The sequence below is a fragment of the Bombus huntii genome, chromosome 6 (genome assembly GCF_024542735.1).
Source record: "Bombus huntii isolate Logan2020A chromosome 6, iyBomHunt1.1, whole genome shotgun sequence".
Taxonomy (NCBI): Eukaryota; Metazoa; Arthropoda; class Insecta; order Hymenoptera; family Apidae; genus Bombus; species Bombus huntii.
Window position 1 is genome coordinate 13244996 of NC_066243.1, and position 12123 is coordinate 13257118.

The following is a 12123-nucleotide window of genomic DNA, read 5'->3' on the forward strand; positions in this document are numbered from 1 at the left end:
GTATTATTCTGTGACAGAATAAAGAGTTTACAATATTTCTTTTTCAAATTCAATATTTTCAATGTATGAATCCTAAGCAAATTTAAAACACACAAGTCTCTTTCATCCGTTTTATATATCACGATTGAGAACAGGCGAATCAACACATGTTCACGATGAATTCTCGTATACCATACTATGTGTATGTATATTTCTCGCGTATAATGTGGCATTAGCTAACGTTTCTGTGTTACTGTAACGGGGACGAAGTGAAGGAATCTCTCTAAATTCCGGAGCTTATCTTGGACAGTAGTGTTTTAAACTGTGAGACAATCTCCCAACGATTCAACACATTGTTGGAATCCAAGCGAGGGACTTAAGGGTTGAGTTTATTATAACGGCAAACGTATTTCGCCAACTGTTTCTTGTGCTAGGATTGTCAGAAGTGCAACGAAGTTTCGTGACTAAATCTATTTGACGGAGTTACGAAGTTGTTTTCTTCGTGTAAAGTTAATCTGAATACAGTTTTTGGAGACGTATATATACAAGTTGCATGTACTAGAAACAGATTTCATCCTTGAGAATGCAATTTCACTGACATCGATAATCAAACATTAATATTTAAGTAATCGGTATTAGTTGATATGAAAGTAATTAGAATTTCAGAAATTTCAAAGTAATTAAAAGTTCGCGAGAACTATGCTTATTTCGCCCTCGGTTTAGGGCACCTATTCTCTTGTCTTTATCTAACAGCGAGACTGTTTCCAGATTGATCGAATATCTAAAGGAACATCTCCCCTAAAGGATCCCATCAACCAAACACTAAAATAACCATAATACAATCTAACCCTAAGCTAATCGTTCCTCGCTCTTCCAAGAGGAAAACTTTTCCTAATCGCACATTCAGCAACAACCACCCTATTCATTCCTTATCAACCCCCTTCAAATACGCATTGTGATAGCCCGGTCGTGAGACCTTCGAAATTCTTGAATTTCTAGACTCAACATTCTTCGAGGCTTGCAATATAACAAGCATAATTTTGGAATATTATACCAAAGTAGAATAAAAATATTCAATATGCTTAAAATGTTAACCAAATGATACCTAGCGAGGCGTAACTGCATTTAGTATTTTCGTATTTCGTAATATTCAACAAGAAAATATTTCTCATCAAAAAATATTTCTTTAGTTCCTTCATAAATCATTTACGCAACAACGTATCGAAGGAATCTGTAACATTTTCTTTCTGAAGAGGCTCGTCTCCTCTCGTGATACATCCATATTGAAAATTGTAGCAGGAGAATAGGATCGTGGTGCAGTGCGTCCAAATTCCAATGAATTCCACATAGATGCTGGATGCACTTGGCCAGGGTGGATCCCCAGCAGTGGAAATTCGAGGGCCTTGGTAATTTCACGATACGAGGGTAACGAGGTTCCTGGCTGGATTATCTACCAGCCGGTGAATACGACGCGCAGAGGGTTGTTGCTGGTCATATCGTGGCGTCGCGGAAAATATCGATTTCCTCGGTGTGCGTCCACACACGACGTTTAACAAGCGCGTTATGTTGGCCTCCTTTAAAAGATCGCACTTCTGACTTCAATGGGCCGTGTAATCCGATTAGGATCGGCACACCGCTCCTGCGAACGCGTAACCTTCCGTGCCGATTTCATCTGCCCGGATCTAGTCTGGATAGTGCGCACCCTGAGTGCATATGTTTCGCCTGCTTATCGACCCTTCCGCCACGTGATCTCCGCGGATTTTACTATACAGAGTGTTTCAGGACAAGTGATGCACTTGGATAGGAAGTTGGTCTATGGGGTAAATTGCTAAGGGATGGTAAGGGGTGGGATTATGATATATACACTGCCTGTCATTAATATTTGAACGCTTCGTGATATTCAATTGAATTGCTGTGCTTAATGGAATGTCATTCATTGCTTTTCTTTTTTAATTATTTTATTATAAACTTGTTAATGCTTTCGTATTATATGTACTTTATAATGTAAAATTCTGAATAAAGTAAGATTTTCCAGTTTTGTAATAATTGCAACGAATAAGTGTCGTAATAATTCATGATACGATGTTTTGTATTTTATTATTATTTTATAATATACCAAGTATCATAGTATAATATACCATGTAACGTCCATCTAACAAAGCAAAATTTTGAATAATTACGTGACAATATTCTTGACATTACGTAATTTCAACATTTCGCATAAATGCTAATTTCATTTCATAATGTAGGTTATTTCGTAATATAAAATCGAGCGTGTTTTAATTCGATCGCTTAATTTATATATAAACGACAAAATCAATCCAGAAATTCGTATCTACATACGAATACATATCATTTATTCTGGAGCACCCTGTATGCACATGTGTTAAAAGCATCCTTTAAAGTCGACTCGTTGAACGAGTGTTCGCTTGGAAGATTCGTCGCTGGTGCGAGTTGACGAAGCTTTTGGGCTCGTTGGCTTCGATCCTTCGCGAGGTATACGGTTGGATGTTCAGTGTTTTGCAGTCGAGTCAAAAGGGTTGGAAGACGGGACGTTGTATGGTGTCAGATGTATAGTTTCAGATTCAGTATAAAGTTAGTATAGTGAGATTGAATGTTAGATGGTTTAGGTACGGTATAGGGCATGACATAGCATGGTCGTAAAATCAGGAGTTGAAGTAAACATGTTGCGGATGTTGGAACAAGAAAACTGATTACTTGGTGAAACTCGAACGGTGAAATTTTAGAAATTGTGAAATAGCATCAATGTACTCTAGTAGTACAGGCGAAACTAAAAAATTATATTTCTATGCCTTTGCTGATATGTCGCTGTCTTTATCTATTAGCAAAATTAAATTTATCAAAATATGTTACTCTTATCATTGATGTTACTAGATCGATGTTACTGAAGCTTTTAGGGATCATTAAAATAAGATAAGATATTGTCAGATAGAGAGTGCACAAATGCGATAGAATATTTTGCGAAAACTGAATGTTACGATGTATTTCAATATATCGTGGTTCTTCGAGCAAAATATATAAAACTCGCGTAATAGTCAACGTGTCGAAGGAGAATGCAACGTACGATTCTAGCAAAAGAGAAGAACTGCGGTTAAAACTAGAAACAGAAGAACTGGGTAAAAGAGTTGAGGTAAAACCTAGTATCCTTGCTTTTCTATACAATTTTTACAACAAAAATCGTTAGTAAATTTCTAAGTTGATCTAGCATATGACTGATTATTACACATGTTTATCTGCAAAAAGACTCAGATTCCGTAGAAGCGAAGGTTAACCCCAGATATACAATCGATCGGTCGTGGAGCAGTGTGTTCACACCAGTGCCCTTCTACCACGACTAGCTCACTTTCCATTTCTACGAGCTTGATGCGACAGGTGTTACCTCGATTTCTCTTTGAAACGAAAATGCGTTTATCCAACACGAAGCTGCAACACTTTCCCGATTCTTTCAATCGACTAACTCTGCTCGTAAAATGAGCAAACGCAGAGAGATTCCAAAATTTTCAAGCGTTTTTCTGTTACACCTCCAAACGGGTGAGAATTCTGATATCTTCGGTTGTTTTGTACTGTGTATGCTACTATATTTGTCGCATCCGCTAAAGAAAGAAATCATCAGTTGGTTACTTTACAAATTTAGCTTGCGACAGCTGATCAAAATCTATCTCCTCCTCAATCACCTTTATTTTCTTACATTCTCAGCGAATCGTTTGAATCAATTGAAAACTACCGTGCAACTGTAGTTTTGATAAAAGGATTTAAGTTAAATTTTAAATCAGAATTTTCCGTATGTATCTGTCGTTTATCAGGTAAACGATGTACCTGTTCTTCTTCATGATGCCTTAAAAACAATGAAAACTAATTTTGTTATAATTCTAAACGGAATACAGAAAAGCAATCATCCTCCTTTGAAAATAAAATATTTGCGAATAATTATATTCTGTTAATGAAACTAATAGTTCTTGTTGATTCATTAATGGATGAAACCAAAACTTTAGAGGTACCTTGATCTTGAAAAATGCTCTTTTGTATGCTACGTAATTTGTTGAAAGTGAAAACATTAAAGAGAATATAGGGAAAACTACCTTCTGTTACTCCAACATATGTTTGGAATTTTCTGAAATGAAATTATAATGTAGCTTTAAGATACATTTTAGTAATCGAGGAATGAATTTAACGGACTTGTAACATAAAATAAGCGTTATCAATTTCAAATTCAACGTGGGACGTACTCGAGTAGGTCATTAAGTTAATTGTACAACTCCGTTTAATCGCTAAAGTGTAAATTCTACGACCGTGCACGAAATAGAATATTCAATAGTATGAAAATAGCTTCGTCCTTTGATACAAGATCGCCAACTTAAATAGGTGAACCTTCTACTTTGAATTCCAAGGTACATTAAAGAACAACTATACAGGATGAAGTGAGCACAACCAAGCAGAAAATTATTCTATAACACAAAGTAGGAGATCATTGCTACATACATACAAAGATAAATGAGAGAAAGGTACAGTCTTCTCATTTGAGGCTTGCTCTTAACATCATTTATTACAAATTAGAGATCCTGTTGGTATCATTTATATTAGAGAGCCTAATCGAAACACTACACATATGAGGAGCATACATTTTTGCGCGATGAATATTCCAAAATATCGAAACCAATAATTCAAAATTTCGAAAAACTTCCTAAACCATCAAAATGTCATCTTATGGTGTCGTCGCCGCTTATCAACACACGAAACGGACGAGAAATAAATCTCTCTACCCTTTCGACCCTCCTACTTCCAGGACCGCAGGTTGAAGCCAAACTTCTGACTTCCGGCCGTCGCGAAGTGTTTATGCTTTCGAGGATGGTGAGAAAGAAAGACAGAGAAGAAGGAAAGAACGGGTGGGAACACAACGGAGAGGCGTAGCACGGGACAGACAATGGAGCCTTTTCACGGTAAAAAGCAGTTACTGTCTGCGTTTGAAACTTTTCCCCTTAGAAAAATATCACCTTCCTCCCTTCCACCTTCAGGCAGACCAAATAAATGTACAGTTGCTTACGAAAGTATTCGAACGCTTCTAAAAATCTTTTACGAATAAATCGGGTTGAAACGATTTTATTCTTAATAATCATCGCAGCTCCATACACAGTTTCAGAATCGTCGCCAAACCTTATAGTACTGTAGTATTTCGCATATCATATATACATTTTCAGACTGGTTTCAAATTTGTTTCATGTAATTACGATAGTCGTGTCTCGTTACACTGTCATTCACATTTCAAGATGTTACATGTGACACGTACAATATGCACATAGAGCTTTCCTCTGGTAAATGTTGAAATACTTTCGTGAGTCGCTGTAGCTCCTCCGCGTCGTCTATCTCTCCTCGAATTCTCACGCCAGAGATTTTCCTCTTCTATCGCGTTGGTTCGAAACCACAGTCTCCTCGAGCAATATTTCGCGACTTGAACCGCCCCTTTGACCGACCGAGTAACCACCGATATCGATTTGTACCGCGTATTATTTCGGTATGTTTGGGGAGCCTTCCAGATGAAGACGGCGTCCGCTTTTTCGACGATTCAACGTATTCGATGCACGTTCGTTCATCGATCGCATAGCGGAACCCGGTGGGGTTCGCGGTTCACCGCGGTGTTTCGATGAAATTTTCACCACGCAACGGGGTGCTGGTGATTGCTTGTTAAAAACATCGCCGTAGCTGGTTGGAATGTCGTACGAGCTATGAGCGAAATATTGGACTGAGGTTATGAAAGGAGGAAGAAAATACGAGGATGCGTGAAGAGAAGAACAATTGGGAAGTGGATGGGGTGTAAATAGGTGTCGATCGAACGTAATGTTGTAGGATGGAACTTTTCTATTTTGGACCAGCGGGTTTCTTACTGTACGAAAGCAGTATTACTCCGATATTAGAAAGATATTGCAGTGGACTGTCTAGAAGGCTTAGCGAAGTTCGAGAAGTACTTGAATCAAATATTACGTGTTTTGTAATACTGAGGTTTATTAAATATTTTATTAAGAGTAGTTTATTAATATCTTTACATCGAAATTGAATGTGATTTTTATTTCGTATGAATTTATTGATTGACAACAGATGTTTGTACAGTAATTTGATTGGTTTTTATCTAACGTTAAGTAACCAATTTTGGAAAATTGATCTTCTAAATAAGACTACTGAAGTAACTTCACTGATCAAAAGCAAATTCAATTTTGATAAATGGACTGTGCTGTTCTTTGTAATAAACTTCAAATAACGTGCATTTCAAGTCTTAAAAGTCTTGCCTTCGTGTTCATTTTGAATAATTACAAAGTCAGTATCGTGATTTTAAACTTTATCACGATTATCTAGACTGCATTATCCAAGTTTTAGCTGTAAATGAGAAACACTTGTACAAATTGTCGTATACAATTTCCGAGTAATTAAGAATTCGTATTTCATTCTCTTAAGTCACTCACTTGTTCACAATCGTACTTCCTCCTAATTACTCTCTTAACTCTATTCCGCCCTCGTGCCTTTCTTCTCTCCTTTCTTTGCTTCGTTTTTTACCTCTTTAAGCACCCTACTCCGTTTGCTTTTTTTCGCTGCCGTTTACCTTTATACCCCAAACAATCAGTATGACATGCAACATTGTTACATTCATCTAGCAGATGCTTCAACAATCTCCTCTATTCTTATAGAGTGCCCAATTGTTTCTGATTTTTTAAACGTCCGAAAAAAACAAATTATTTTGCAAAATATTTCTACAATACCTATTTGATTATTCTAGATATTATTTAACTATTACTACTATTACTTAAGATAACATTGAATTTTCTATTAACTTGCAATGTTTCAAATTAAAAAAATAAGTTTACGCCATTTTAAATTTCCTACTGTTAGAATAACTTTGATTAATTTCGATTTTGCATAATTTGACTTTGCATAATTTGATTTAATTTTAGGATTTTATCACATATATTTTGTATTTTATTTTTCAATTAATCGAGTAATATAGTATCACTTAGGGTGGTTATACTTAAAATAATAATTTTTCTATATATTTTGACGCTTCATAATGCGCTTAATGCCCTATTTTATGTCGTTCCATCGACAAAATATAATCTTTTTCGATGCAGTAGGGTGGCAGCCACCCTTCGCGACCCCGTCCGCTTGTCGCGTCATACATGATTGATTGTAGCAGCCAAATTGATTGCTCATTGGCAGTAGATTACATTGATTTTCACAATTTCGTAACAAATTAATCTAACATTGACGCGGATAATGATAATTTTATTAAGTCAAGTGACATCGACTCCTCCGCTATTTATTATATAATGAACTTAATACTCGGTTATCTAAAAATAAATGCATATAACGTTATATAATATTCAATTCGATACTGACAGTTATTATCGTATTTTCTCATGTAATATTAATCACGATACAGCGATTGAAATATCTTTTTCACATTACAATAACAAGAAGAAATAATAGACTGTATGTTATAAGAAATAATTCTAGTGTGTTATATCAAAAAAATATTCACGAGGAAATATCCAAGAGAGACTTAATTAGGAAAAATTGATAGTTCCGGGAAAGACTTAGATCTGAAAATTCCTTTAATAATGGTATACAAAACAAAATACTAAATTACGAGCTATATTAGGACCCATTATCTACAGAGTCTACTAAAAAGCGCCATTAATTGTTCCTTTCGCAAAACTACCCCTTTCCCATTCTGTAGTACTGTAAGCGTCACCACCCCATTACTCATTGTTTTATTCCGAAGTTCATCCTCGAAGCCCACCATGGCGCCACGAGAACTCTGCACCACTGCAATGTACATAAACTCTATAAGTACGTTAGTATTGCACAATATAAGATTCAGTGTTTCTACAATCAGCAAAACTACATTTTGTACGTGATTTAGATGGATAAAAACAGTCGCTTTATTAGTAAAAATTAAGCTGAAATTGTTAAAGATCTGGATGTATAGTCTCGAAAGAAAATCCCAAGTTGACTTTACGTAAGTTGATTCCGCAATTAATAATTATATCCTTCAACACTCGAAACGTGTAAACTTCATCGTTTCTAATTTCACTGTACCACTTCAACTTTCTCACACCACGATCTCGCCATCTGTCCCTAGATCAATCTCCACCTATGACAAAACCACAAGAATCTCAAACAAACATATTTTATGCGACCAAACCAATTGCTATCCCGCACCCATCCCAGAATCTTCCCTTTGCCTTTCATTCAGCTCCTAAGTTAACAAGTTTTCGCAGATTTTAGTAGAAGTTAGTCCCACGAATCTCTGTATGTGCCCCAATGGGAATGCATTCGCGGAGATTGAAATGGATTCGTTGTTAGCATCTAAGTAGCTTTCAATCCAGCCTGGACCAAGGGGAGGTTTCGCCGTATTCCAGGCTGTTGGTCCTGCAACACGATTTTCGAGATACATATAAAGGAGATAGAGGACACAGAGGGGGAGAAAACGACGGTTTTTCCCCGCTCGCGCCTGCGTCCCTGTTTCGTCTAGCTGTCTCCGTTCTTTGCACCCGTTCCAGAGTCTCTTTTGCTTATTTCCCCTCCGCTTCGATCGCCCCTTTCGCTCGGATCACCGACGACACCGTCCTTGTTCCAGCTACGCGAAACCCTTTTGAACGGTGGCGCCCGTCTGGCTGCCTGCCTTACAGGCGCCAGCAAACCTGGCTCAACACGCGCGCACAGGGACATGGAGCCGAGGACGCAGAACACTGGAATTCATCATTCATTTTCTAACTCGTCGTCGCGACCTTTCATTCTTCGCGTTTTTCCCTGAGTTTCTTGTTCTCTCTCTCTCTCTCTCTTTTTTTCTTTTGTGGACTAAGGTTAAATATGCAGGTACCATTTTGTTTCAGATGATCATGGAAGTGGTTGACATAGCTGCGATGGTTAAAGTTAATATCAGGAAGAAGATTTGAGTTATATTTCACTTGATAGTAAAATTTTGTGAATATTCCTATATAGCATTGATAAATTTGTTACCAATACAAATGGAATTTTAGGAAATAACTTGATCGATTAAACTAGAAGAATTACAAGTTTCTGTAGTTGAGGCAAGATAAGAATTTACGGAATTCGTTATCCAATCTGAAATCTCGTATTGCATATTATTGTTATTAATTCGAAGAAATACGAGTTTTTGATAATATAGTTGATCTACACGGATAAGTTTCGGATATGCAGAAATGTAATGTTACATCATCGATTATTAATATGTAATGCACTTCTATGTGATACTATCTTTTTCTGATTGGGGTTATCTCCATGAAAAGACTATTAATATATGAGGAGAAAGAAAACCTGAACCAATTACCACTGGTAGACACCAAATAGAGAAGTAAAATTACATAACAAGTCCAACTGTTTCAACTTTGCTGTCGTTTCAACATTCGTCAGGGGTTGATCGGTATAAAAAAAATATTTGGACCTCGAGGACGAGCTGGTTTATTCGCGGGGAATGATAACGCGACAGACCACGTCTATATGAAGTTTTAATTAAATTTGTAGAGTAGTTCTCGCCAGAGCTTGTTTTTGTTCTCTTCTCTTCGGATCCACCAAGTAACTCCCGACGATCCAAGGAAGCGTCTTGCTGGTTCCGTGGACGTTACCCGTGAAAGAAACGGTAACACGTCGCGATAATGGAGGAATTTTTTAATTTCGTAGATTGCTTTGTCCGGCGTGTAAAACACTTTCGAGCGGCGCGATGAAATTTTCTATTTTGTCTTAATTAAACCTTGAGCTTCGTTCTGCAGCTTCTTTTTCGTTTCGTTCCTAACTCTTCTGCTTTTTTGGGCAGGCTATAGATAAACCGTTCGTTTCGTTACGGTCGTTGTTTCATTGGATCCGGAACTGTCTGGCTAGGAAACGGCTAAATAAACGGAGTAGCTGCTCGAAATTTTTTAATTTCCCGAATTAACTTGTATCACGAAGCGAGATTCGATGGCGAGGTCGAGTTTTCTATCGGACTTTAATTACATTTCTCTACCGACCGGCTCACTCAAGATTCAAGACCGGAACGAACCCGCGAAGCGTTCGTGGAATTTCTCTGAAGAGTTCGCGGTAGCCTCGAAAACGCTCCTGCGGGTAGAAGACCTTTCTTCATCCTGTTCCGCGGCACTCGCGTCTTTCGGGGCTGATCTTGGAAATGATTTATCTCACGCTCTCGACCATCTGCTTTTTTCTGTTCTTTCACGCCAGCATCGCATTGTCCCTATTCTTATATGAATATTGCGAAAGACCTGATGTTTCTCTTTTCTATAAAGATAGTTTATTCATTTCGTGTTTTATGGAATTGCTTCGTTCCTTCACGTTGGTTCTTGAATTATTTCAGTCTTATATCTAAGTCAGTTTCGTATCTGGTCTTTGATCTAAATAGTTTGAAACTGTTTTAATAACGTGAATGATACAGACTAAATAAATGTTTGTTAGACTTATTAGGTCAAACATGTACTTATGAGAACTTTAGAGATGCAAAATAATTACGTGGATAACTTGTTCTGAATAATCATTTTTACAAATTTCCTTAGAAGTTTGGGAAGTTGAGTAAATTTCTTCGCTATCAATTTTGAAATACAGTTTCATTTTAGTAGCCAATCTTATCTAGATTATAAAACAAACTCGAATCTGTGAGATGTATTTAAAGCAGTCATCTTCCAAATTTTCCTGTATCCTCTAAAATTCTTATTGTAATACCCCAATCATAAAATTGTAACTTTCAGAACCTGTTTTTAACTCAATTTTTCCTATCCACTAATCTCATTTCGAACTCTTCCAAATTATTTCATTCTTTTTCTTGTAAAAACGATACAGAAACGAAGAAAATCGTGTGAATCATCCCACCTATAAACAACACTTCTTTATATGACCAGTGTGAATGCTTTATAAAATAGACGGATTATGAATCGTTATTGAGAAACGAGGCTAAATTAACACGGAATTCGTTAGCACTAGAAAATCCAGAACAGCGCATCGCTTGTTTCTCATAAATTTACTTATCCCGTAACCTTCAGCCCTCTTTCGTTCATTTTTGTTTATTCCTTTTGTCAGTTGTTCCGCCTCCTTTTTTCATCTCGTACATCGAGGAAGATTTAAGTGTTTAATAACGGCCGCCCTCGCCAAGAGAAGATACAAACATCTCGAGCATCATTCAGCGCCGTATCTTCGAGGTCTTTTTATTTCTCTCTCCTGTATTTTTATCTCTGTTCCATTGCAGCCCCGGTGTCTTCGTAAATCGATGAACTTCCAGAAACAGAACGTTTATTAATTGTAATTGTCGGTGCAACGCGCGACGATGGCAAATGAAACGGAATTAAGTAAAAAGTAACAATACAGTAGCCAACAGGGAGTAGCGAAAAAAAGGGGAACTATAAAAATATAAGAACATTCTCATTTTCTTGGACGGTTGTTCCGCGTGTCTTTGAAATGAAAGCAACGTTCTTCAAAAACGTCGGGCCTAGATGTTTGCAGTATTTACAAGCACGATGTAGAAATTTTCTTGGATCAGAATTAATTACTGCGATAGATAATCCAAGGATCATTTTTGTGAATAATCTCGATTTTTTTATTTTTATTTGCTTACGTTCATTCGACTTTGTTTTTCAATTCATCGATTTTTGTAAGAATAATATGCAAAACGTAAGAGGATTAGTTAAAGCTTTTTAAAATATCGCTTTTAAAACAGAAACTGAAAAATCTGCCGTGATTGCAAAAAATATTTGCATACACATTTATTTTCCATTAAAGCCTTTGCTTTTCATTTATTTCTACAGTATCATATTTTTATAGCTACATGAAAGTAGTACTAAACTACTAAATGGTACGAACTTTAATATACTTAGACCTAATTTGTTATTATGTAAATGCCATAATAAATATCTTTTACGGCCACTGTATCTGGAAACTTTTACACACCGTTGTAGTGCTTCTACGTAGAACAGCATAGAACTTTTTATATCCTCGACTTAAATCCAAGGATTTTAAAATTTCTGAACGCCACCGCGTTACACGAATGCCATCACAGAACAAACAAACAGTTTATTTTCTGCTGAACGTTCACCATTCACCATAGATACACGAATGCGTATAGGAGGTATACCATGT